The 7,208-nt window shown below is 35.3% G+C and overlaps 1 long non-coding RNA gene across 8 annotated transcripts; it reads right to left on the minus strand.

Annotated features, from left to right (window-relative positions):
• Positions 1-4,107: 4,107 nt before the first annotated feature.
• LOC112704127 (uncharacterized) lies at positions 4,108-6,791 on the minus strand. 8 transcript variants are annotated; one of them, XR_003154791.3, is made up of 7 exons: positions 6,346-6,791; positions 5,607-5,750; positions 5,380-5,532; positions 5,126-5,241; positions 4,892-4,968; positions 4,636-4,779; positions 4,108-4,535 (listed from the first exon to the last, which is right to left on the minus strand). It is a non-coding gene; the product is annotated as an uncharacterized lncRNA (long non-coding RNA). The 8 variants fall into 8 exon arrangements; XR_003154790.3 differs by having other exon boundaries at positions 4,862-4,968; XR_011863515.1 differs by having other exon boundaries at positions 4,892-4,988.
• Positions 6,792-7,208: the final 417 nt, after the last annotated feature.

Raw genomic sequence — 7,208 nt, forward strand, 5'->3', positions numbered from 1 at the left:
CTATGAGGGAAGAACAACAAAGGCAAAGGAGTGACATTGAAGAGATCAAGCATCACATTGGATCTTCAAGGAGGAGCACTAGCCACCACCATTAAAGGTGGATTCGTTCTCTTTTACCTCCTTTCTTGTTTTATTTTTCTGTTTTCTGTTATGTCTTGCCTATTCTCTTATTTTTACTGCATGATCAATTGCATTGATGTCTTAAAGTTGTAAAATGTTCTATATATCTCTCACCTTGCTTAAGAGAAAATTTTATTTGAAAAGAATTGAAAGAAACATGAATTTCAAGTATAATAAGAATAGTTTAATTATTTTGATGTGGTGACATTATTTTTGTTTCCTGAATGTATGAATAAATAGTGCATTTTGAAGTTAAAATTTTAGAATATTGGCTCTTAAAATAATAATGATGAAAGTGAAGTATTATTGGTGATTTGAAAAATCCAAAAATTGATTCTTGAATGTGATAAAAAATAGTGGCAAAAAAATAGAAAGAAAAAGAGAAAAAGCAAGCAGAAAAAGCCAAAAGCTCTTTAAACCAAAAGGCAAGAGCAAAAAGTTAGTAACCCTTTAAACCAAAAGGCAAGGGTGAAAGGATCCAAAGCTTTGAGCATCAGTGGATAGAAGGGCCTAAGGGAATAAAATCATGGCCTAAGCGGCTGAACCAAGCTGTCCCTAACTATGTGTTTGTGGCGTGAAGGTGTCAAGTGAAAAGCTTGAGACTGAGCAGTTAAAGTCATGATCCAAAGCAAAAAGAGTGTGCTTAAGAACTCTAGACACCTCTATTTGGGGATTCTAGCAAAGCTGAATCACAATCCCAAAGGGTTGACCCAGTTAAAGTGTCTATGGCATTTATGTATATGGTGGTGATACTGGAATACAAAGTGCTTAGGGTCACGGCCAAGACTCTAAAAAGCTATGTTTAATAATAAAAAAGAACTTAATTAGGAGAATCAATAATATCATCTGGATTCTAAGTTCCTAAAGATGCCAACTATTTTGAGTTTCAATGGATAGTAAGATGCCAAAACTATTCAGAAGCAAAAAGCTACTAAGTCCCGCTCATCTAATTGTAACTGAGCTTCACTGGAAACTTTGAAATTTATTTGATCTTAATTTTCTTTTTTTATCCTATTGTGTTTTTAGTTGCTTGGGGACAAGCAACAGTTTAAGTTTGGTGTTGTGATGAGCAGATATTTTATACACTTTTTGGCATCATTTTCATATAGTTTTTAATATGTTTTGTTTAGTTTTTATTAAGTTTTTTTAGGTTTGATAAACCACCATTTTATGGTTTATCTTGTGCTCAATTGAGTGGTTTTTATCAAGTCTTTGCACACTTATTCATACTAACTGCATGGTTTTACAAATCCTTCTTTATTCCTTAATATATGTGAAAATATGTTTCCTAGACCATAAAATTATTAATTTTAATTATCCTTTATTACCATTCGATGTCGTGATCTATGTGTTGAGTATTTTCAGGCTTTATAAGGCAGAAATGACTTAGAGAACAGGAAGGAAACATGCAAAAGTGGAAGGAACGCACAAAAATGAAGTTTTGAAGGAAATGGCAGCGACGCGCACGCATGGACGACGCGGACGCGTGACTCGCGCAGAACCCAAGCGACGCGCACGTGTGGACGACGCGGACGCATGCCTAGCACAAAGCACGAGCGACGCGTACGCGTGACAAGAAAAACTTCCAAATGAAGTGCACGCGTGACCCACGCGCACGCGTGACGGACGCCACGTGCAGAAAGTTGCAGAATTCGCCCCTAGCGATTTCTAGATCCTTTTCAACCCAAATCCAAGCCCAGAAAACATAGATTAGAGGCTATAAAGTGGGAGAATGCATCCATTCAAAGATAATAAAAAAATACAACATTCATTATTCACAATTTAGGTTTTAGATGTAGTTTTCTAGAGAGAAAGGCTCTCTCCTCTCTCTTAGGTTTTAGGATTTAGGATTTCTTTTAGGATTTAGGATTTCTTCTTCATTCCAGATTCAATGTTACTTTACTTTGGTTTCTCTTCTATTTTTATTTATTCTATTACTTTGATTTATGAATTCTCCATGTTAGATTTGATTTCTTTATTTAATGCAATTTGAGGTATTTCATATTTATGATTGCTTTCTTCTATTTATGATATAAATAATTTGGATTTTCCCTCCCTTTGCTTTGGTTGAGTAATTGGTGACAATTGAGTTACCAAACTCAGCTGTTGATTGAAAATTGGAATTTGCTGATTGATTTGGATCCTCCTAAAGCTAGTCTTTCCATAGGAGTTGACTAGGACTTGAGGAATCAAATTGATTAGTCCACTTGACTTTCCTTTATTTAGTAAGGGTAACTAAGTAGGAGCAATAAACAATTCTCATCACACCTGATAAGGATAACTAGGATAGGATTTCCAGTTCTTATACCTTACAAGGGTGTTCATGATAATTAATTTACTTTATTGCTAATTTATTTCCTTGTTCTCTATTTCAAAAACCCAAAAATATACCTTTTTCCATAACCAATAATAAATCATACTTCCCTGCAATTCCTTGAGAGACGACCTGAGGTTTCAATACTTCGGTTATAAATTTTATTGGGTTTGCTTTAGTGACAAACAATTTTTTTATACGAAAGGATTTTTGTTGGTTTAGAAGCTATACTTTCAACGAGTGCTTATTTTTATGAAATTCTTTACTAGCAAAAATTAGTTCGTCAAGGTTCTAGTGTTAAATTCATATTTTTGGATTCTACTGAGTTTTTTTTGTTTTTGTACAATTTCAGGTATTTTCTGGCTGAAATTGAGGAGCTAGAGCAAAAGTCTGATACAGAGACAGGGAAAGCACTACAGATGTTATTTGGATTTGACCTCCTTGCACTCGGAAGAGCTTTTCTGGAGTATCAAATTCTAAATGGAGCGTTCTCAATGGCTATGGAAAGCTGACTTCTAAAGCTTTCCACAATGTATAATAGTCCATACTTTGCTTCAGATTAAGAGGCTAAAAACTGGCGTCCAATGCCAGCCTCCTGCCCCCTTCCAGGCGTCCAGCTCCCAAGGAGTAGAGCCCAGCGTCCAAACACCCAGAGAGGACCCCCTAGCCAGCGTTTAACGTCCTAGAGACCTCATAGTATGTGGATCTCATCAAAGCTCAGCACAAACATCTCATCGAGTTGTATTCACTGATTCGGGTTCTAACTACATGGATGTAAGCATCCAAAGAAGAGGTAATAAACTCTATTTTACTGAAGGATGGTTGGATTTACTCACATATTATGACCAACCAAATGGAATGTGGGTAAAATCAGTTTTCTTGGGAGGAGCTCGATTTTTTATTGAGGAATTATTTTCACGGAGCTTTGTAGGCCAAGTTCAAGTTCCATCCCCTCCATGCTTTCTACGTCTGACCGGAGATCTTCGAAGTGGACCACATAATGATATTGAATTTCCTCAATTTAAGTTCAGTTTTACTGAATTCGTGTCAAACTCAGATATGCAATTTCAACGATTGGTAATATATTTAAATTTTCTTATTTTAAGTTTTTCATTATAAAAATAATTTTATAGCATATTGTGACTTTTTTCAGAAATTACTGGCCTTCTTTTGCATCAATGCAATGCCATTAAGGGGAATAAGGGTCAGTTTAGTTTCTCGGTGTGGCAATTCTATATATACCTTGCCGTATTGCATGGATAACGGATGATGAAACTTATTTAACAACAAGATGGTTTAAATTTGCATGAATTCTAAATGTCTAAACTTATGATGTTTCAGTTGGTTGTCGTTACGAGAATGACTCTAATCTATATGTGTCTAAGAACTAGAGTTAAACTTTCTCCAAATAAAGAATCACCCATCCTTTGACGCTCATTCACCTTCATGCAGTAAAAATAATAGATGTTTATAATAGATTCCATATTGTACAATATCCAATCAAGGGATGCACTAACAATATACATATCTATGCCCTAATTGAAATGTCTATTTACCAATTTCATACCTAAGCGGTGTACATCTTTATCTTTGACATTCAGTTTAAGTTACTTTTTTTTCAAATTAGGTCCAGTAGTGTACTTATGTAAGATTTTTCATAGGGTTCTAAAGTCTATAAAAAATTACTTCATATAAGAGAAATTATATCTATACCATTGCAACATACAAGTAGATGCATAATAAAAGGGCATGTCTCTGGGTTGGACCAATTTTCTTATCACCAATTGTTATTCTTATGAATGAATAATAATTTGAAAGTATATGGAACCAAGTATCTGAACAAGCATGCAAAAAATATTTAAGAACCACCGAATAGGCAACATCTTCAGCAGTTCTACGAGGGTCTTTGCCACCCCAGTTTTGAAGCTTAATTAATTTATGAAAAAAATATCAGACAAGAATTCCAATAATAAATGAGAAAATATACAAGGTAGTGAGAGAGATACACGTACCAGCCTACCCAATTTTCAGTCCACATCTTAGGACTATTAGGATTGTCGGGTTCGAAATTATGACAATACCAACCATTGCAAATATTGATCTAAATTAAATTAACATATACACAAAGGGATTATTATTAGAGATTATAATATATATAATATTCAAAACATTAATCATGTAAAAAATATAAATGTATATACCATTGGTTAAGGAGCATCAAGTTGTTGGCACATAATCCATGGAACCCCAATGTGCAAAGACTCAGCCATATTTGCACACCAATTGATGTAAGCTTTTTCGGCATCTCCACAATCCGCCATCACATTCCCATATTCGTTTTTAATCTAAAATCAAATAACAAATTGAATTAAAAATAAGAATAAAAAACTAAAACATGCATCAAAACTAAATGGACATTATATATACCTGCGCTAAATACATGGATATTATATATACCTGGACCTTAAAGCCACCACCATGCAAGTCATAGAAGACAAGCTTGGAACCCGAAGGGCGTTTAACCATCACCCAGCCTAGAATTTAAACATACAAACTAAGAAGTAAAAAATTAACAAAAACAAACCACAGAAAACACAATGCCAAGAATTAGAAAACATACTGGGGTATTCGTAGTGATTATTAGAACAAAGAACTTATCTAGACTTAGGAAAAGGTATATAGAAGCTTTACATGCAAAGCCATCTTTTTCAGGTTATTCATTGCAGAGAATTGCTTCAGTCTAGACAAAACTGCAGAGTCAAGAGGTTTATCTGGTGCAATGTTGTCATCAACAATCCATGGGTGGCCTGAAACAAAGAAGAATGGTAGTTTCAGAGTCTTGTAATATGTATAAATCTTAACAGCTGTTAACCTATTTGAAATACTAGTGCTGTAAAACTCAGCATGCTATGAAAACTGTTCACCATAAAATTTACTAGACTTACGAAGTACTTCATATGTTGTGAGCCTGGTTTTTGGATTTTGATCAAGCATTTTCCGAATTAGATCCTTGGCGCTGTCCGAAATTTTAGGCCAGGGCTCAGACTAAAAATCAATTCTTCTTAGTAAAATCTGTCGGAAGATCCCAAGTTCAGTTTCTGAAGGTGAAATTTTCAGAACAATATTAGCAATGATAAAACGAGAAACAATGAAGAAAAAATTTGAATCCTACCAGCCCAAAATGGTGGCACCCCACTTAATAAGATGTACAAAATAACCCCTGCACTCCACACATCTGATTATGGTCCATAATGCTTGTGCAAGACCTCTGGTGCAACATAGTATGGGCTCCCAACAACATCACAAAATGATTCACCTGAAAACTTATATCACTTCATCAAGCATAGTGGCATAAACAGCATGAGAGGTAAAAAAATATTCAAATCATAGCAATAAAAAAAAGATTTTATATCTATGATTTGTTAAACAAATAAACCTAAACTTGCATCAGATAGAAAGCCGAAAGATTTGATGTCTGTAGACACCAAATTCCTTGGACAGAGCAACTACAACCAATAACATAACCAGATTCACCCGAATTCAACAAAGATAGAAGTAATGAATCCAATTGAGAACACAGAAATAATTACTACCCAAACATATATTTATTCTCAACTAAAGAAATATATCAAATTCGTCACATAAATGCAATATGTCCTTCCTACCATTAGTGTTCCTGCTCTGTGGTAAGAAATTATATCAATGTACCACAAGAATTCTCTTCAAAATAAATATTATCTTTAAATATCATGATCGAGTGACCAATGTCTTTCTATTTAGATGTGCTTATTTGAAATACATAATTATCACATAAATTAAAATGCAGAATGTATCATATATAATTCACATAATTGAAACTATGAACTTTAAGTCTAGAACTAAACAAGAACAAAGTAGGAACAAATCCTCACCTCAATGACTTGGAACGACATCAAAATCAGTTCCACAAAACTTGATAGCTTCGAACGCGGCTTCAATCGAAGCTTCCAGAGTCTCCCGCTTGCTCGCCTTCTAGATCTACTCAGCCAGCACCACTGAGTTCGTACCCAAATTGCGCTCTGAGTGCTTCAATCCGTTGGAGCAAAAGCAGAACCAATGGCAGAACCCACCGTGGAAGACGACGTAGAACATGTAAACTCTCCAAGATCTAAAGCATTACTATCCTGAGAGGCGAGTGCTCCACGAATTAAGAGGCTCCACGATCACCTCATCCTCCATTCATAACCCCACCGGTGACGCGTTGACGAAGGAGACTTAGCGGCAACGGTGGCAAGAAAATGAATGGCAGTGGTGATGGAATCGAGAATTTAGGGTTTAGACTCAAACCTCGTTCTCTCTCTGTAAGAACCCTTCTGATTTTTTTTTGTATGCTCAGTTAGTGTTTATTGGGGTTGGGCTTTTCATAATTAACTGGGTTAAGAATATTATAACAGTGGGAGTTTTTGTTATATTATTTAAAATTATCACAAATCCTAAGTTAATATCCTAATTTCCGGTTTCAGCTGTCCAGGTGTCGCAACCCTAGGTAATACTGAGTGAATCCTCTTTTTTCAACACCGGTGTTTCGCGGTCTTGCTTTGCTTTAAACCATTCAACCAGCTCATGCGTTTGACTGTTGACAATTCGACTCTGTTTGCTGCTATCATTCATCCTTAGCTTCAATCATCCCCCCGACTTCATCCCCGACTTCATTCCATTTCTTATTCGTCACGTAAGTGGTAAGGTATGGAGCACAAAAAAATTTATCTACTAATATATATCCACTGACCCACTA

The sequence above is a fragment of the Arachis hypogaea genome, chromosome 7 (assembly GCF_003086295.3).
Source record: "Arachis hypogaea cultivar Tifrunner chromosome 7, arahy.Tifrunner.gnm2.J5K5, whole genome shotgun sequence".
In the NCBI taxonomy this organism is placed as follows: Eukaryota; Viridiplantae; Streptophyta; class Magnoliopsida; order Fabales; family Fabaceae; genus Arachis; species Arachis hypogaea.